General features: G+C 37.5%; 1 pseudogene; it reads right to left on the bottom strand.

Annotated features, from left to right (window-relative positions):
• Nucleotides 1–17,612: 17,612 nt before the first annotated feature.
• On the bottom strand, nucleotides 17,613–18,288 carry LOC102999727 (40S ribosomal protein S6-like; annotated as a pseudogene).
• Nucleotides 18,289–21,696: the final 3,408 nt, after the last annotated feature.

Below are 21,696 nucleotides of genomic sequence, written 5' to 3'. Positions count from 1 at the left end.
CATGCTTTGTGACAACCTAGAGGGGTGGGATAGGGAGGATGGGAGGGAGGTTCAAGAGGGAGGGGATATGGGGATATATGTATGCATATGGCTGATTCACTTTGTTGTACAGCAGAAACTAACACAACATTGTAAAACAATTATACTCCAATAAAGATGTATAAAATATATATATATACATATAAAATTTTTTAACTGTAAAAAAGAAAGAATCAGCACTTAGAGCTTAGAAAAATCATATTGTAGATTTTTGAGGGTAAGGACCCTGGCTTCTTTTTCATCCTAGTGCCATACAGTAAGTGTGCATGTGTTTAAAACTTGTATAAAGTGAATTTTGTCTACATCAGGTCATAGTGAGATTTCTGTAGTCAGACACTTCTATGTTCTTGAGACCAACTAGATTTATTTTTACCAGAGATTTTTTAAATACACATAGGAAAAGAAATAAATAAAAGAGGTCATTCATTAAAGCATCCCCAAAGGCATTCCCAAGAATTGTTTTGTCTTATGTAACAAAGGAAGACTTTATTTTATAATGTATCTGCATAAATAAGAGCTTTTCCCCAAAATGAACCAATGATGTATTTTTTTAAAGGCAGAAATAACAGAAGAGAAATACATGTGACCCTTTACAGTGTTTTTCTTTCCCCCTACATTTGAAAATGTGACAGCCCCTCGCCTCCAGCACCTCAGCTGCAGGATTGGGATGCGGAAGGATTATTAACGAGGGCGCTCCCATTCTGTTTTCAAACCCACATAATACCCGTTAAAAAAATAGCCTTGCTGAAAGAATATTATACATCTTTCACACCATACTTGGAGATTTCTGACAGCCAGATCCAAAAAAGTACAACACTCCGTAGTCTTTGTCAACCAGAACGACTTTTCTTTACATAGAATCAAGAAGCAGTGCCCGTTTTCCCCAGAGATTCTCCCAGCCTAATATTCCCCAAGTCAAATGTGTCAGGGGAAACTACATCTTGCTGTGGGATTCAGATGTAGTTAATAGAAAGAAACGCTACTGTTGTTGCGGTACTTATGGTGGTGACAATCTAAAAAGTTCTCCTGACAGCAGAAATGACACTTTTGACATGCTATATATAGAGGCAGAAGTGTACCATTTAGAATCTGCAATGGATCGTGACTCAGTCTGCTTGTTCTCACACTTTGTATTGTTCCTTGGCACCACTGTGTGTCTTAAAGCACACACCAGTTCTGCCAGTCACAGACCTCCTTAGCCGATCCTCATTATCACCATGGCACAGAATCAAACCCCCATTCAGCTCTCTCTGCTTTTAAGAAGAGTATCTTTTAAACTTTACATCAATGTCATGTCAGAAAACTAGGGAGCTCCCTGCTTATGGATTTGCCCTATTGAATAGAAAACAAGTAAATGGAATAGTCACTGTTTGTGCTGCAACAAAGGAAAGCTCCCAGCCCTAACATTTACCCCACTGGGCTAGCCAATATCAGGGAAAACAATCTCCTGCCTCTGGGGCAATAACCTTCACGAAATCGGGAACATTCATGTTTTCCATCCTTCTCGACAACCTTCACTCTTCGCCATGAGGGAACAGGAAGAAACTCTTCCAACTTTACTTTCATCTGAAAGGCCATGCATATTCTGTTTGCCACCCTGACTGCTTTTATAGTAATGGAAAAATTTCTGAGTAATGGAAAATATCCTGAGGCCGTGATGGTTTCCTGAGAATAAAATAAGCAGAAAATGGAATGGAAGAGAAAAAGTTATAGAAGGCCCAGAGACAAGGTAAGAAAGAAAGAGAGGCTAAGGGGAGCCAAAAGAAAAGGGGTCAGTGTCTGGGCAGACTGAAGAACACTTTGAGAATTTCATGAGGGCCACAAAACCTTTACATAAATGCTATTCTCTGCTCAGGCAGTTACCTCTGCTGCTGTTCGGAAAATTCAAGGTTCTGCTCTTCATCTCCAGCTTCATTACTTACATTCCAGGCATTTTCCATTGAGAGGGCATTTGTTCTTTTTTTAAAAATTTTATTGAAATATAGTTGATCTACAACATTGTGTTGATTTCTGCTGTGCAGCAAAGTGACTCAGTTATGTGTGTGTGTGTGTGTATATATATATATATAAATTACATTTATATATATACACACACATTCTTTTTCATATTCTTTTCCATTATGGTTTATGACAGGATATTGAATATAGTTCCCTGTGCTATACAGTAGGACCTTGTTTATCCATCCTATATATAATAGTTTGCATCTGCTAATCCCAAACTCCCAATCCATCCCTAACCCCCTTGGCAACGACAAGTCTGTTCTCTATGTCTGTGTGTCTATTTCTGTTTTGCAGATATGTTCATTTGTGTCATATTTTAGATTCTACATATAAGTGATGTCATATAGTATTTGTCTTTCTCTTTCTGACTTACTTCACTTAGGAGAAGACATTTGTTCTTAATGTTCTATCCCACATGGTATGGTACCACAACTTTTCTACCACCACCAAGAATCTTCTTTCACTTGCCTCGGGGTCACAGCATATAAGCACCCACTTACCTTGCCCTTGCCCCTCCCCCCAAAAACAGACTGAGCAACCTTGTCTGTCTGTATATCTCTATATTCCATTTAAAAAAAAATTATTACCATATAAAAGAGCTGGTAAAATTTAGATAAGTTTTTGTGTTTTCTATGTATTCATTCATGAGGTTGTTTTTTAATTGAGCAGTGTATCAATATATAACTTGTTTTGTTCTAAAGGTTTTTACAAAGTGAAAAGAATTTAATTTTATGTATTAAAAGGCATGCTTATTTTTAAAAATTAGAAGAAATAAAATTATAATGAAGAAAGTTTATAAAATACTGTAATTCCATATACAAAAACAAACTATATTACCTTTTACTATATTATGTCCTTGACACTTGTTTCATTTAACATGTCCTGAATCTTTCAGAATGTGTATCAGTTAGGATTGACTAATTTATGCTGCAGTAACAAAAATCCCCAAATCTCAGTGGCTTAATACTACAAAAGTTTATTTCTTGCTCATGTTACATATCCCAAATGGGTCAGTGGAGGGCTTTGTACCACACATTCACTTATGGACCCAGGCTGATGGAAGCTCTGTCATCCTGTGGCTGCGAAGGTTGGAATGCCCTGCTTGCTCAATTTTCAAAGTAGGAGAAGGGAGAGATTAGAAAATCTTACAATGGCTTTTAATTGCCTCAATTTGGAAGTGGCACACCTGACTTCCACACTCCACCTTGGCCAGAGTGAATTACATGTCTCTACCTCACTGCAAGGGTGTGACAGAAAATGAAAGGAGTAAGTGAAATATCTAGTAGGTATTACTGTCTCTGCCAGATGAGGATGGGGAAAGAAAAGAACTCCATTGTTTTAATTTTTATTTCTTTGATTCTTTGCCCTATGCTTTAAAATGCTCCATTGTTCTGGGTGAAAAAAACTCAAGACAATTCAGGACTTCAAGAAATAGGCCAATACAACAATTTGTATGAAATGAGAAAAATTAAATAATTTTCATATAAATTATTATAAAGATATCTTTTGAAACTATATAGTAAATAATTTATCTACTTATACTTAAAAAGCAAATTCAGTTTCTCAAAGTTTTAAAGCAGCTAGTTTATAATCTCAGAAGTTTTGCCAGAACTTTTTCACCAAGAGCAAGTAAACTATCACCAATTTTGAAAAACAAATTTTGCAGATATTTTCTTCAATCACATATGGCAATCATTTATCATTTTTGTCCCAAACAGTAGAATTTTAAAAAATTGGATGGTTAGGTGCATTCAGCATTTTGGGAAGGTCTGTGAATTAATCGTTTAAGGTATAGTTAAATAATACAAAATATATTTAAATATACTATAAAGCATATTATAAATATTATAACCTTGATAAGGCCATAAAAATCATTATCCTATGAAAGAAAAGCTCACTTGTATAGTTAGATTTTTGAAAAGTGTGTGATGTACAGAAAAATCATATTGAACACAAAGAACAAAGTAAACATATTGGATCAGAATCTTTGATAAATGAATCTGAATAAATGTTACTAAATCGATAAACACACTGTTGGTTTGAAGAGAGAGAAAGAAATTTTGTTCCTGTTTGCTTTTCGTTACTACCTTCCTACCTCTAATGTTTAATTTTCTCATTAATTTATGAGGTGACTTTATCATGTTTATAAGTCAAGGAGAGGATGGCCTTCTATATTTCCTTGTTTCTATGGCATACTTTTTCTTGGTTCACATTTTCATATTTCTGATATCGGGATGCATTTTGCATTTGCTGTTAGCGAGGCAGCAGTCATGACTTTTAGTCACTGTCAGCACATGCATGTCAAAGCTTAGAGGATGGGGGAAGCAATTGAAAGAACGTCTTGGAGACAACAGTGGAGCAGTCATAGGAAATGGCATATAACACTTTTGATAGCGCAGAGTGTAATATTGTGTGGAAAAATATCCTCAACAATCCTGAGTATGAGAGGAATCGACCTGTGAATGCAGAGTTTTAGGAATACCTTGTTCAACTTGTTTGCCTACATTTTCCTTTCTGTGTAGGCTCAAGAGAGATATATGTGAGTGATAAAGTATTCTAGCCTAGTTTAATGGCAACGTTTATTTTTCTTTACAAGTGATGATATCTTAGGGTCAATAAAATAGAGTTTTAGAGAATAGAAGAGGACAAAAGATTGAAAACTTGAAAGACGGATTAAGGTACTAGAAGAGGCAAAAGTGGGTAAGGTCATTGACATAAATAGAGGAGTTACCTTGGGAAAGAAGGTGAAATTCTTTCTCTGTTGGAAGGAAAGGAGAAGATGAACTTTCTTCTAATATCCCATTGTTCCTTATACCCACCTCTCACTCATGCTGCTGCAGAAATCCAAGTCAGTCTAAGAAGAGGAAGTGATTATCCTGTTGCACATTGACACCAGAGAATCCAAATAATAAAATCTGTCATTTATTCAACAAGCCTGCTATATTCCAGGCTTTATACTAGGTGCTTTATTTGCAGATCAGAAGAAAAAATTTGAAAGTGCACTTGTTTCAGTGTCCTAACTATGAAAGTAAAAGTTAAGGCAGGTGAGGTTTCTCAGAGGTGTTTTGAAGGAGGAGGAAGGGAAGGCAAAAGCCTGATATGACAATTTTAATAGGTGATTCATAGATGCCATGACTCTAGTGTTCTACAGAAGATATTGGGTCATACTAATGTAAGATCATCTGTGAGTACATATTCAAGTCTAGAGTAAAGTGACAAATTTAGAATAGCCTTTATGGTATAAAAATAAATACCACTTATAGAGCCCATCTATAGATGAAACAGTAGGCTAAGTGTTTTACATTCATTTCTTCATTTACTTATGAGGAATAATTGTTGGGAGGCAGTACAGCGAAGTGCTATAGAGCATGGGTTCTGGAGGTTTAAATCCTGCTTCTGCTATGTGTTAACTATATGGCCTTGATCAAGTTAGTTACCTTCTCGGTCCCTCAGTTTCCTCATCTGTAAAATGGAGATGATAATAGTGCCCCCTTCATTATGTTGTTGTAAGGATCAAGTGAGTTAATTGTAAAGGGCTTAGAAGAGTGCCATTACTTTCACCTTTTTTATGCATGAGAAGATCAAGACAGAGGAATCTGTGTGATAGTTACTATGATAAAACCTATGTTTCAGGTAAGGAGACCGAGGCATGGAGAGGTTAGGGTCATATACTTAGTAAGTGGCAAAAGCTGTGACTTGCTGTTAGGTCTCTTTTATGCCAAATCCTATACTGCCTTCCTAATATGGTTGGCACTCAATTTGAGGTGAAAAACAATTGCTGAGCAACAGAGTAGACTCAGCTGAAGAGCATAGATTTTTTAGTGAAAGCACCCAATGAGTTTGGTGACTTAAACTTCTGTAGACGAATATGTGCATGACATTTGTGTGTGTATAAATTTAAACATTTTTCTTTGTATCTTTTATGTATATATGCTTATATATGCAATTATAATACAGTATATTTTAATCAAAACACAAAAACCATAATTCATTAAGAAAAAACCTGATATATCAGTATTAAAATGTCCTTCTGACAAGTCACGAGAAAGTTATAAAACAGACACCATATAGAGAAGAGATTTTTTTTTTTTTTTTTACGTAGAATCATTTTGCAATTTTATTTTTATATTTTTTTATTTTTTATTTTTTGGCTGTTTTGGGTCTTCGTTTCTGTGCGAGGGCTTTCTCTAGTTGCGGCAAGTGGGGGCCCCTCTTCATTGCGGTGCGCGGGCCTCTCACTATAGCGGCCTCCCTTGTTGCGGAGCACAGGCTCCAGACGCGCAGGCTCAGTAGTTGTGGCTCACGGGCCTAGCTGCTCCGCGGCATGTGGGATCTTCCCAGACCAGGGCTCAAACCCGTGTCCCCTGCATTGGCAGGCAGATTCTCTACCACTGCGCCACCAGGGAGGCCCTAGAGAAGAGATTTTTACAAACATATATGAGATATAATAGTAGTATTCAGAATATATGAAGAACTCCTATAAATAAGACAAAAAGACAAACATCTCAAAAGAAAATTGGATAAAAATACATGAAAAAGCAACTCACAAAATAGGAAACCTAAATGGCCAATAATTATGAAAAAATCTTCCAGTTTGGCAATCATTAAGGAAATTTAAATTAAAATAAGGAGATTTTATTTTATGCCCATCAGATTGGCAAATGGTCTGACAATATAAATATAAAACATTGGTGAGCACATAGAGAAAGAATTATCAAACATTTCTGGTGGGAATGTAAATTCACATAACCCTTTAGAGAACCAGTTGGTACTAGGTAGTAAAGATGAAAGTGTGTAGAGATGTGTATAAGGATATTCATACAGTATTGCACATAATAGTGAAAAATGGGAAATATCTAATAGGGGAATGGGAAAATTTATGGTATGGTCAATTATATAATGAAATGCTACCTAGCAGTTAAAGTGAACGAGCTACTTACGCATTGTTCATGTAACACATTGTTGAGTGATAAAAAGCAAGTTGAAGAATATGCACAGAATGAGTGCATATATGAATAATTAAAAGAACATACAAAGCAATATCATATATTATTTATACATAGATGTATGTTATAAAATGACCTAGAAGTATATACAAGACCTAGAAGTATACAAATCAAATAATGATAGCATCTGGAGAGGGAGGGAGGGAGGGGTACAGGGTGGAGAAAAGTAACAAATAGTATTTCAGATTTTTCTGAAATGCTCTATTTTTTAAAAATCTGAAACAAAGTGACAAACTATAAGCATTTGTTAGTTCTGGTATGTGAATAGTACATGCATGATGATGTGTATGTGTGTGTGTGTGTGTTTGCATTTTTACTGTATTTAAATTTTTTTCTTCCAAATATTTAATGAGAAAACAGGGTTTCCAGGAGGTCACTGCAATGAGGAAATGGTATTGTTGATTGAACAATGCAAATTTCAAAAGAAGAGTGATTGGCTCTAAAATGCTTCCCTTGACCCTGCAACTCTGCCAGACTACTTTCTCTTCTCTCTAAATTTTTTTGCAACCAATATAAATGCAGGTGTTAATTTGGGAGTTTAACCCCTTGACCCAGTGACGAAGTAACATAGATTATTTTTCCAGATTCGCAGAAAGCCCTGTAAGGCTTCAAGGCAAGAGACACAGCAAGAGGAGTAATTTTGATCAGTAGTGCTCAGATTGCAGTAATTCTCATCAGTTTCTGTGTGGACACTGTTCAAGACAATTTGTAAATTGTAAGATTTAAAAGTAAAAGCCCAGAGTTTAGTAGGTAGGGTTTGGGGATGGGGCAGGGCAAGGCTTGGCATTGCATGTTGAGGTGCCGCAGTGGAGGGATGACCCTGTGTGGCTGGGACAGTGGATGAGAGCCCTGCAACTTGAACAGGTGACAGTCCTTACATTGGAAGCAAAGGGCTTCTTTGCAGGGCTGCTCCCCAACATCGACCTCCCCTAGGGTTCCTGAAGCTGCTGGACTCTCCCTCTGTTTTCCATGCTGGTACTGGGTTGTTGCTCAGATGATCAATCAACTTTTAATGGCTCTTCCTCACTTTTCAAGGAATACTGTTCTCAGTGAAGTGGATACTAAAGAGATAGAGATATAAGCCACTTAGAAGAGGAATGGCATAACTACATTAAAAAATCTCTTTGGTAAGGGGATTAAGAAAAGATTTTTGATTAGCTATGCATCCTTTCCTCTGCCATCACAACTCAGAAGTCAGAAAATAAAATTCCTTTGGAATAGGACTTCTCTGCTGAGCTAATTTTAGGCTTAGATTTTGTGGGTAAAATTCTTTCTTCCTTTCAATTAAACTCCCTCAACAGAGATCTCTCACTTCTGGTATGTAGAGACTTCAGCACAAATTTCCCTCGATTTTATACATTTCCCAGAAAGGCCGACTGTGAAATATTTGCAGTGTCGCAATTTCCTTCCTTTCGATTTTTATTTTTCCCTCAGAGGAATACATTTCCATGATGACATGTAACTACTACTTGGGCTCATGTGATGTATCACTCAGAAAACCTTTCTAAGCCTTAATAACATTTTCACTTCTGTTTGCTATTGTGGTGTATGGTGCTGACACACTCGGAAAGTTTGTGGTCTTTCCCAGCACCTGCTTTTTTTCAAATATGCAATTGAATTTTTCACAGTTGAACTCTAACATTTCTCTCCTAACTGAGCGAAGTTTTACAACACATTTGAAATATTTCTGAGCCTGGGCATATGTTCCTGTTTATCCAACACGAAGCTGAGGCCTCTTTGAACTTTCATCTCCTGATAATGTTCCTCGTATTTTAACATCATAACACTCTAAGATTGGAACTGTTTGGAGGCTTTTGTGCTTTCCAAAGGCTTTTCTCCTTTTTCCCTCCTCCGTGTTTCTCGTCTCTCATTTTAAGCAGCTGTGCAAGGGGTGCAGTAGCAGAGTGTATCGGTGGTCAGTGCCAATAAACCTTTGGTATGTACCCTCTGTTTTCTCAGTGGGGAATTTTCTAAGAATCTTTATCTTACACATATTTAAAATCCTACAAGACCTTCTGGAGAGTTCCAGTACACCATCGTGGGTGTCAGAAGCCCAATCTATGCCAAACATCTTTGCTCCTGAGTTGAGCCCCTTCACTTTTTCTTCTCAGATGCATTTCCAGCCCCCTGTTTGTTCTATTTCTGATGGGTTGCTTCCCATAGGTAATGAGAGGCTAGCATAACAAAGCCTCATCTCCGTTAGGAAATGGAATGATGCGGTTACAGGTTGGATATACTAAAATACTAAACCTCATCTGGAATCTGTCAGGTTTGACTTTTTATCTTTTGTGAGGTTTGTTATTTTAAAGAAAAATCTGGCTCAGAGAAACCTGAAAATGACTTTCTTTGGCTCTTTAACACCTTCTTCACACACCACAGGAGTATTATCCAGGATGCATTTGGCCCCCTATCTGCCATGAAACCTTGGTGAGATATTTCTCTGGAGTTCCTCCAAAGCTGGAGGAGCCCACATGGCATCCTTTTACACCTCTAGGAAAAAAAAGAAGGTATTCAGACTACATTTATTGGCTGATTTCTTGGTTGGCTCCAAAATACCAGCTTTATTTGAGCATTGGTACCTTATGCTAGGAAAATATTACCTTCTCAGTCCCTCTTTTTAGATGAGTTTGACATATTCTTCACCTCTTTTTATCTTCTTCTCCTACCTCTTCTCATGATAGGGCATAATAAGTCTCTCACATGAGTTCTAAGGGAATGGATAAAGTGATAAAGTGTTTTAAGACACAGTAATTATTTGGGTTGCACAAAAGCAAAACTTTAGCCTTGTTGTCCAAAAGATTAGAACCTCCGATTTTAACAAAATTTACAATTGCAGCATCTCATGTGAGCAGGTTTTTATTTCAGCTTAATGTTGTCTGCACTATTAATTATCTTTGAATTCTTCATAAAAAGAACAATTTGTAAATCCAAGATGTCATCATAATTATGTTTTTGTCTTCCTTGAAATTTACTTAAGTGATTGGGCAAAAATGGACTTCTCAGCAATTCTTTTTCTTCATCTGTATTTAAAAGCTTAATTTTTCTATATGTCTTTTATCCACGATTATATTTTCAAAGAAGAAAGTAGCAATTAATTAATTTGTTTGGTATAGATATGCTGACTAAATAATTGGGTCATCTGGATCTGGAATCTACTCTAGGGCCTAAAATACCTGACTGAACTGTCTATACTGGTAATGTTACTTGGATTACTAGATAAGGCTTCCTGAAATTTTTTTTTTTTTTTTTGGCTGTGTCATGCAGTTTATGGCCCCGAACCCAGGCACCCCTGGCAGTGGAAGGGTGGAGTCCCAACCACTGGACTGCCAGGGAATTCCCTGAAATTTTTAATTAGAAAGACGAGACAGTCAATTTTATTTCCCAGGAGATCCAACGCAGCAGAAAATCTAATCATAAGGAAGTTTTGTCCTTAGTTTGGTTGTCTGAAAGAATAATGTGTTCCTAACTAGGAGTCAGATCAACTCACATAACTTAGAAAATCTACACAAACATTCTCCAGATGTGTGGTCAATGGTCATGTGAGGCAGAGAAATCTATTTACTCCCTTTAGTATTCAGTATATTCTGTACTTCTCCTAAGTTTTTTTTTCTTTGTTTTGTTTGTTTTTTTAATTAATTTTTATTGGAGTACAGTTGATTTACAATATTGTGTTAGTTTCTGCTGTACAGCAAAGTGAATCAGTTATACATATACATACATCCACTCTTTTTTAGATTCTATGCCCATATAGGTCATTACAGAGTATTGATTAGAGTTCCCTGTGCTATATAGTAGGTTTTTATTAGTTATCTATTTTATATATGTGTATATGTTAATCCCAGTCTCCCAATTTATCCCTCTTGTCCCCCCTTTCCCCTTAGTAACCATAAGTTTGTTTTCTACATCTGTGACTATTTCTGTTGTCTCCTAAGTTTTTGATAGACTGAATTATGTTTTGAATCAAAGATTTTAGAAAGATTTATTAGAAATGGTTAAAGGTCTACATTTCCATTTTTTGCATAATCATTTAGGGACCATCACATAACTGATTCTCCTCCTAATCTTTCTGTTTTCTAATTCATTTGTCACACATTTGTTATGCACTTATTCATTCAGCTGTTATCTCTCAAAAGCCTAGAAAGTCCAACACAAATTAGTCTTTTAAATAACTGCCAAGTTAATTGAGTATTTTAATTGAGTATGAGTATTTAGCTTTACTTTTTCCTGTAATTCACATAACCTGTATATCATTGGCAACTTCCACGGGCTTTTAATTACAGTAAAATACCTGTGTGCTATAAAACCACTGACTGTGTGTACCATACTTCTGTGCACAAAATTAAGAAGTATACCAGAAATATATGAAAGTCTACTAATGCAAATAATCTTACTAAAAATAAAGTCAAAAGGTGTGCCTCAGAGATATTGTGGGTTCAGTTCTAGACCACCACAATAAAGTGAATATCACAAAAGAGTCACATGAATTTTTTGGTTTCCAAGTGCATATAAAAGTTATAGACTGTAGTCCAATAAGTATGCAGTAGCAGTATGTCTAAAAAACACAATATGCATACCTTAAATCAAAACTACTTTATTGCTAAAAACTGCTAACCATAATCTGAGCCTTCAGCAAGATGTAGTCTTTTTGCTGGTGGTGGGTCTTGCCTTGATATTGATGGCTGATGGTTGATCAGGGTGGTGGTTGCTGAAGATTGGGGTGGCCATGGCAATTTTTTCAAATAAGACAGTGGTGAAGTTTGCCTCATCAGTTGACTTCCTTTTATGAATTGTTTCTCTGTAGCACGCAGTGCTGTTTGATAGCATTTTAGGCACAGTAGAACTTTCAAAATTGGAGTCAGTCCTCTCAGACACTGCCACTGCTTTATCAAATAAGTCTTTGTTATATTCTAAAGCTTTTGCTGTCACTTCAACAATCTTCACAGCATCTTCACCAGGAGTACATTCCATCTCGTGAAACTACTTTCTTTGCTCATCCATAAGAAGCAACTCCTTATCCCTTAAAATTTTATCACGAGATTTCAGCAATTCACATCTTCAGGCTCCACTTCGAATTCAGTGACTTCCTCCACTAAAATCTTGAACTCCTCAAAAGTCATCTATGCAGGATGGAATCAACTTCTTCCAAATTCTTGTTAATGTTGATATTTTGACCTCTTCCCATTAATCGTGAATGTCCTTAATGGTATCTAAAGTTGCGAAACTTTCCAGAAGGTTTTCAATTTACTTTGCCCAGGTTCATCAGAGGAATCACTCTGGCAGCTATAGCCTTACAAAATGTATTTCTTAAATAATAAGACTTGAAGTTGAAATTGCTCCTTGATGAATGGGCTGCAGAATAGATATTATGTTGGCAGGCATCAAGACACCATGAATCTTGTGGTACATCTCCGTCAGAGCTCTTCGGTGACTAGGTGCATTGTCAATGAGCAGTAGCATTTTGAAAGGAATCTTTTCTCTCAGCAGTAGGTCTCACAGTGGGCTTAAAATATTCAGTAAACCATGTTGTAAACAGATGTGCTATCATCCAGACTTTATTGTTCCATTTAGAGGGCATAAGCAGAGTATATTTGGCATAATTCTTAAGGGCCCTAAGATTTTCAGAATGGTAAATGAACGTTGGCTTCAACTTAAAGTCCCCAGCTGCATTAGCCCCTAGCAAGAGGGCCAGCCTGTCCTTTGAAGCCAGACATTGGCTCCTCCTCTCTAACTATGAAAGTCCTAGATGGCATCAGCTGCCAGTATAAGGCTGTTTTATCCACATTGAAAATCTACTGTTTAGTGTAGCCACCTTCATCCATTATCTTAGCTAGATCTTCTGAATAACTTGCTACAGCTTCCACATTAGCACTTGCTGCTTTACCTTGCCTTTTTATGTCATGAAGATGGCTTCTGGCTTCTTTCTTTAAACCTTGTGAACCACTTTCTGGTAGCTTCAGACTTTTCTTCTGCAGCTTCCTTACCTCTTTCAGCCTTCCTAGAATTGAAGAGAGTTAGGGCCTTGCTATGGATTAGGCTTTGGCTTAAGGGGATGTGTGGCTGATATGATCTTCTGTCCAGACCACTACAACTTTCTCCATATCAGCAATCAGGCTGTCTTGCTTTCCTATCATTTGTGTGTTGACTGGAGCAGCACTTTTAATTTCTTTCAAGAACTTTTCCTTTGCGTTCACAACTTGGCTAACTGTTTAGCACAAGAGACCTAGCTTTTGGCCTATCTTGACATTCCACATCCTTCCCTCACTAAGGTTAATCATTTCCAGTTTTTGATTTAAAGTGAGAGACATGCAACTCTTCCTTTCACTTGAACACTTAGAGGCCATTGTAGGGTTATTAACTGGCCTAATTTCAATATTGTTGTGCCTCAGGGAATAGAGAGGCATGAGGAGAGGGAAAGGGACTGGAAAGTGGCTGATGGGTAAGCTATCCAAACACAAACAACATTTATCAGTTAAGTTCACTGTCTTACATGGGCACAGTTTGTGGTGCCCCAAAACAATTACAATAGTAGTATCAAAGATCACTGACCACAGATCACCATAACAAATATAGTAATAATGAAAAAGTGAAATATTGCAAGAATTACCAAAATGTAGCTCAGGGACACAAAGTGAGCAAATGCTGTTGGAAAAATAGCACCTAGAAACTTACTCTACACTGGGTTGCTATAAACCTTCAACTTATGAAAACGCAGTATCTGTGAAGCACAATAAAACAAGGTATGCCTGTACATGAAAACTGAGAAAGGAATCAGAGTTAAGAATTGAAGAGTGAAGTAGTCATACGGCAACAACACTAGTGTTTAACTGAAACTAGCATTGTTTTCAGTTAAACATTTCAGTTAAACAGAGGTCCAAAAATTATTGTAATTATAATTATAATGCGCAACACAAATGTCAAAATGATTCTTAAGAGAAAGCACCAAATGTTCAAAATAATGTTTTAGTCTCAAGTAGGTGAAACTAAACATTTACACTGTATTAACAAAATGATGAAGGACAGGAGGTGGGTGGGTAGAAAGAAGTAGAAGTTTGTTAAATGCCTTATCTTAAAGAAATGTTCTACAGATGAATTGTTTATTTTTAGTTACTATTATTAATTTTCAAGTTATAAGAGTAGTTATGTTTGTTATACATATCACTTGAAAACAGCTTCTATTTACTGATTTAATTTTTTTTCTCTATATCTACTTTTTGTTTTTCCAGTATTTCTGAAATGAGCCAGTTTATAAGGACTTATTTCAGCTATTACTTGGATATATTCTGCAAAATGAAATTCTAATAGTGCTTTCTCTAAGTACGTGAAACTTCGAATTTTTATTCAATCCGGATTCAATGATGAAATCTAAAACCAAAATTTAATTTGTATTTTCCCCCGAGCATCTGTTGTTAAAGCTGCCAATTATTAGTAAAATAGTCAAATATACTAACAAATGAAGAATGAAGAGGAATAATGTATGGCTCAAGGATGATTGCACATGTGGGTTTTGTCTGTGATATTATTGAGACTTAACCAACATGGGGGAAAATGAATCTCACTGGGGTGCTAAGTTATCATGAAACCAGAGGAAGAAGGAGGAGGCCTGGCTAGTCTCTGCTGAAAGGTTTAGTCAGGGTACGTGTGGAAGCACACGGGAAAGAGTGTCAAGAGATGGGTCACCAGCAAGCCTATATTCCCGACTGAGGCCCAGAATGTCTTCTAGAGATTGCCCTGACTCCCCCGGATTCAGTTTATGGGTTTAGAAGTTAACTTCCTCTTGTCCGCGTCACAGATACTCTACGTGAGTACCGAGCTGGAGGATAGGCTACCTAAGCTGCTCTTGAGTCACCTCTTAACTAATGATAGGAAGGAAATGAACACTATCTAGGAAAGTACAAAATGAGCATAATGGCCAGCAATGATGTGCTTTTTGCTGAAGCAGTGACTTCACTGGGCTCGGAAAGGATATGAGGAAATCCTTGGGGGAAAAAAACACGTTTCAAGAATCTTAAGTAAGCCAGCAATTCCACATGCATATTGCCATTTTATTTTTAAAGAGACAAAAAAAAAAAAAAAAAAAGAGGAACTGCCCTTTCAAATATATAAAGCAATTGGATTCTTCGTATACAATACCACTTTAAAAAAAAGTATCTTTGTTTACATGTATTAGGAACAATAATGAAAAGCTTAAAAGTGGAGTGCTTAAAAATGAGTTGAAGAATATTCTTCACACATTTGAGGCTGCCTAATCATGCTTTTGAAATACTTTGAAATGATATAAGCAACTTAAAAATGAAAGTCTTCATTTTTTTTTGGAAAAGCTATATCAAATATGTTTTTAAAAGAACATTTCTGCCTATTTGAGAGCTTCTTGCATTTTATTACCAGACCAAATATGAAAAAATACAAACTAACTCCAACTTATCGATTAATTCAAAAATTCAGGTTTTTGGGTTTTTTTGGCTGTGCTGCACGGCTTGTGGGAATCCTCGTTCCCCAACCAGGGACTAAACCTGGGCCCTCAGCAGCAAAAGTGCGGAGTCCCAACCACTGGACCACCAGGGAATTCCCAAAAATTCAGTAATATTTTTAGCATTAACTATGAAAGGTGCTGAGGTTCTACTCTCGTGAAGCTGGCATGGCAACTATAACAAAACAATCCCTAAAGTTAAAAATCTACCTCAAAAGGAAACTGTCCAAAATGATGGTACTGTGCTAGGGTGATCAGTTTATGGGTGATCTTCTCCCCTTTTTTATTTTCTCAGTTTCGTATAATGTGAATATTATCCTTAAAGTACCACTGATTGAGATCAGTGTGCTAATAGGTGCTTTATAAACATTGTCTCATTAATCTTAATGATTAATAACAATCCCTATTTTACACTTGTAGAAACTACAGCTTAAAAAATTAAAAATCATACCTCAAGCACTTATCATGGAGTAATTTGAAACCTGGTTGGTTTTACCTCGAATGCTCACAACCACTATGAAACATTAGCAAATCACAGAACTTTTAAAGCAATATTTATTTCCCTTGAATACGATATAATATGTTAAAAGGTAAAGTGAAAGAAAATTTTCCTGGACTTCAACTTTGTAAATTAAAATGTTTTTGTGAGAAACATAGCAATTCTTTATTTTCTTTAAATCAACTCAATGTCCAACTCTTCCCTTCCCATTGGGCTGCTGGGCAGCTCATTCATCATTCTTTAAGCTCTTCCTCTTCAAGGTTGCACCAGGGATCCAATATTATAAACAAGTTTCAAGGAGTTCTTGAGATCTATGGATATTGGTTATCTGTTTCCACTAGTTAGTACTGAAATGTCCATTGTCCAAGCCACGCGTTCCATTCAGGTCTGGGTAACTCTACAGCTTTTTTGATTATGTTTTAGGCATAGAGGTCTTTGGAGAGACTGGAAACTTGTAGCCATTCTTCTGTGGGGTCTTGTAATCTCTTTGGGGCGTTGTCAGAGAACAGGAAGTAGGTCACTTGCCCACCCCACTCCCCACCAAAACAGCTGTAAAATGTAAAACCTCTGTTGGTGTTGTATGAAACCACCATTTTCCCCAAACACTTGCTAATCCTTGTGAGAGGTAAGGAAGGGTTAACTTGTCTAAAACTGATCTCCTGTAGATTGGCTTCCCAAAGAGAGCTGGGCTCCTGCAAAGCTCCGTGGAAACTGGCTATGACCTATGTTTAAGGCCATCAATACTTGGCAGTCTCAGGGCTTGGACCCCAGTTCCTCACTCCATCATGCCAGTCGAGGGGCCACTGCTTCAACTATGAAAGCACGGGGGCAGATTCTTTGCTGACTTGCCACTACGTGCACCTATCTGACTCCCAAGAAGGGGCATTCCTTCCAACTGTGAACACCAAACTGGCAGCTTAGAACTGTAGCAAAGGTTCTGCATATGATGTTGCTATTGAAACTTGGCTTTTAATCCCCCCAGAGAAGGGGTTGGCCTTTCTCAATCCCGCTGCATAAAAGCATCATAGCCCAAGGATCTGAGTTGCTTTCCTAGACCCCAGAGTTAGGCTCTACTAGATTGCTGTGAGGTGCTCCAGGGTACCTGCTCCTGTCCCTTGAATGTTTCCCAGGAAATGCTGCTCAAGAGAGCCTGGCATGTGAAATGTGTGGCCACTTGAACCTGTTTACACGATACTTTGACATCATCAAATTTAAAAAATTTTTGTTGCTAACCTGAAGGGTATAAAATGACATATATTGTGCTTTTAATATCCATTCCCTTGGCTATTAATGGACTGAGTGTCTTTCCCTATGTTTATTGATCATTTTTGTTCCCTCCTCTGTGAAATTCTTGTTCAGTCTTTGCCTTTTTCCTATTAATTGGTAGAAGTTTACTGAAAACCAATCTTTTGTTTCTTATATGTGGTTCAAACCTTTTTGCCCATTGTTTCTCTTCTAACTTTACCTATGTTATCTATTTGCAAAGAATTTACATTTTCACTCCTGACTTTTATCCAAGCTTTGATACCCTATTTTCTTTCTTTTTTTAAAAAATCTGATCTTATTTGTTACTCTTAGAAAATCTTATTTTTGACTTGACTCAGACTAGCATAGAAGCTCTTAGAGAGACTAGCCTCTGTCTCTTGGAAATGTTCCTGGCATTTCTCCTTGGTCTTCCATTCTCTTGGCCAAAAGTTTAGCGTATTCTTCAACCTCTTCCTTATTTTTGTTAGTAAGCTGTTTCTTCAGAGCAGTGTGTAGAATGCATGGAGTAACAGGACATAGAATTTGGGCACTCTGGTTCTGGGTTTCTTCATTTCTTTGTGCAGTGATTTTCTAACAGCATCTTGATGGACATCCTCTTTTTAGAGAGATTGAAAACTTTACAGATGCTTTTAGCTTTTTGGGGCCTAAGCAATGAGGCACAGCAGTATCCTTCCAGGAATTTCCTACTCTCCCTTTTAAAAAATAACCAAGTTAAGAACACTCAAATTACCATTTCTTTCTCCTGTTCTCCTTGGTCTATCACAGGAAAACCCCCTACTCAGTAGCAGATGAACATGACCATGGATCAGGGCACACTGGATCATACGGAAACCTTGTTTGTCATTCCCACCACTGATTCAAGCCACATAACCCTTCCACTTTTCACTCACAGCACCATCAGCAACTTCTGTGTCCATAGGCTTCTTAACAAAGGTATGAAGTTTTTGTTCATTGTCTATTGCAGTGAGTTTCTGGCAGCCAGTGACTGGGAAGAAGATACCTATCTTCATCCTGAAGCAGCTGCTTTTCCTCTGAGATGCCTTGTGAAAGAGGGAGCCAATCTTATATTTCTAAGTACGTGTTGGACATCTTTCAAAATGAAGTCATCTTACCTTCCTCTTATGACCTCTCCTTCCAAACTTTTCTGTCTTGCATGGTCCCAAACTACTGTTGTACATAATGACTTGAAACAAAGTCAATTTTGACTTTTTCCCCCTTTTTTAACCTTTAAGCCCTTTCTAAAGACAATAAGTCAAAACACATTTGATGCCAAACAAACACACCATGATGTTACTCCTTTGGCTTTTTTCAAAGTTGGTAGAGAAAATATTTTATTGTTATTTTTCTTGCAACATGTTCCTTGGGTTCTAAGTTCAGTTGGGGAAGAAAAATGCTTATGCAAATAAACTATCATGTGCCAGTTTTTAGTGAATGAAAGCTATACTGTAAAATGTTTCTATGATTACTTAATATGCAAATAAACTCCTTTATTTACCTTTCCAAAAAAAGGGGTTCTTGGCAAGCTTCCTTTCTTGACCTTTTAGTAGAACAGTGTTGTGAGTATGAAGGCGCTCTGGAAAGGGCCAGCACTCGCTGTAGCTTTTTCTCCTGGTTTCCCATTTTCCTATGTGGTTGCCTCCAGTCCCATCTATGGGAATTTCTGTGAAAATTTACTATATGTTGCCTTTCTACATGAGGCATACAACCATCAAAATTTTATTTCTCAGTAGCCAGCTAGGTAGAAGAAAAATCAGCTGTGATTGTAATTTTAATGAAGCAGAATTTACATTGTTTCCAGGCTGTCTGCCAATTTGTTATTTAGGAAAGTTAACCCAGATGCAGCTTAATCAGTTTGTCTTTTTATTTTAATCACAAAAAATTCTCTTGTCAAGATCAGATGAAGGGTAATAATATCCCCTTAATGGTTTTGCACACCAGACAGGAGTCAGTCCCTAACTTCAGTGAATAGGAACCAGCTGGAGGTCCTAATGGGTCCTTCTCTGCTCCCACCCATGGTCTAATGCAGTCACACTCTCTCCTCTCCCATCCAACCTGTTTCTGTTGGCTTCAGCAAATCCATCAGTAGCTGGGGTGTGTGGCCTCTTGACCAAATAGCTTGGGAAGCAAACTCTGACCTCATTGTGATAAGTCTTCCCCTGACCCATAAAAGTTTTCATTATATTAAAAGTGTCTTGGGATTTCCCTGGTGGCTCAGTGGTTAAGAATCTGCCTGCCAATGCAGGGGACATGGGTTCGAGCCCTGGTCTGGGAAGATCCCACATGCCACGGAGCAACTAAGCCCATGCACCACAACTACTGAGCCTACAGTCTAGAACCCATGAGCCACAACTACTGAGCCCGTGCCTAGAGCCCGTGCTCCGCAACAAAGAGAAGCCACAACAATGAGAAGCCCACGCACCTCAACGAAGAGTAGCCCCCGCTCACTGCAACTAGAGAAAGCCCGTGAGCAGCAACAAAGACCCAACGCAGCCATAAATAAATAAATAAATTTATTTTAAAAAGAGCGTCTTGATGAATAGATTTGAATCTTACACTCTCACAGAACATTGGGATCACAACTTATGTCGCACAATTTACAGAGCTGATTCCTGAAGCCATCACATTTTATGTTCTATCATGTTTCTGTCAGTTAAAATGTGCGTGTGTGTGTGTGTGTATGCAGAACACTAGAACATTGTGATATCATACTGGAATACCAGAAGTTTCTTGTGAGGCAGGGTCATGTTATGGCCCCTGCTCCTAGGTGTCCACCTAGAAATGAGACTATAGCGGCCTTGATAAGCCTAGTGTGTAATGCAAAAATCAAGAGACAGAACAGGTCCCAAACACATTGATTATTTTCCTGTAAAAGAATAAAAGCTTCAGGGTCCATTTTATATCTTCTACCAAAATATAAATGGCTGCAACTATTCCAGGTTCCTTTCTTCACTACCAGTCCTCACTGCCTTCCACCAGCCCCACCGTAGTAGGTAGTTATACGATGTGTGTGTCCTGGATCTGCTTGCTCTCACACCCCTTCCCTGCCCTCCCCGTGCTCCGCTCTGGATCAAGAGGCAGCTCTGGTTCCCATGCTTTTCAGACTGGATTGTGGAGGGGGCAATAGGGAGGAATAAGCCAGGGTATCTCTCTTCCTCCTTCCCTGCCAGCAGCTTTATGAATCCAACTCTTGGCAGGTGGGCCAAACTATGGTTCCAGCTTCCACTAGTGCTGGGAACACTGCCTTTGCCTTTTATCCCGTCAGTTGTGGGCGAGGGTGGCTTCCTGCTGTTGTTGATCTTTGGATTGCCCCAGTGTCCCTTGTTTGGTGTCTCAGCTCTTTCATCACCCACGGAATCAATTTTCTGCATTAAAGTCTCTTTAACTACTCAGGTGGTTTCTGTCTCCTGGCTAGACTTTGATGATACACATAATTTCCTCAGTACATATGAAATAACCTTTCAGACTTTTTTTTTCTAAATCTCTATAAAGACTGAAAATTATTCAGTCACCCACAGAGGGCAAATCCAAAAATAAAGCTGCCAAGGGGGAAGCCCAAGAATGTGCAACTTTTTAATTTACTCTGATACATCTGTTGACTTGCTCTATTTAGAATATATTTTTTTAAATTAAATATTTCCTCATTAAAGATGATATAGAAAATGAATCTCCACTTTAATAAATTTCAAGAAGTTGAAATATTGCTTTTTACCTATTCGTATCATTTCTCTGGTTAAACTTTACTGATTGTTAGATTTTTACTTTTACAAAGAGAATTATTTCAGTAGTTTGTGGAGACTGAAAAAATCAGCATATAACATTTTGCATTACTTTTCTCTGGTTAACTGCTACAAAATGTGAACCCAGTAACAGTAAAAGTAGCTTCCAAGTTTTCCCACTTAATTTCAAACTGAAGCAATGACTTAGAGTAGAGCCCTTTCATCTTTCCTCTATTTGACATTAAATATTGACTTTCAGTAAATTGCATCTTGACATTATTCCTCTGCTTTTCAGTGTAAGATGACAGAAATTTTTATAAAATAAGAAATAATATTTGGTGTGTATGTGTGTGTGTGTTTGTCTGTGCACATCTGTGTGTCACACTTTCTGTTTGTTGCTGTATATTCCCCCTGAAAAAAATGGTGAGAGTTCCAAGGAAAAAAAGGCACTGATAAGGAAGAGTTAGATATGACATTGTAATAAGAATAGTTAGAATCTGAAATACCTTTTGTAACCATTTAAATGGCTTCCATTCTCCCTTTTCCCTTATTTCTAAAACAAAAACTCTAAGCCTAGTTTTTTTGTGTTTTTTTTAAACATCTTTATTAGAGTATAACTGCTTTACAAGGGTGTGTTAGTTTCTGCTTTATAACAAAGTGAATCAGCTATACATATACATATATCCCCCATATCTCCTCCCT

This window comes from Balaenoptera acutorostrata, chromosome 3 (genome assembly GCF_949987535.1).
Source record: "Balaenoptera acutorostrata chromosome 3, mBalAcu1.1, whole genome shotgun sequence".
In the NCBI taxonomy this organism is placed as follows: Eukaryota; Metazoa; Chordata; class Mammalia; order Artiodactyla; family Balaenopteridae; genus Balaenoptera; species Balaenoptera acutorostrata.
Note: the sequence above shows the minus strand (reverse complement) of the source record. Positions and strands in the feature narration are given on the sequence as shown.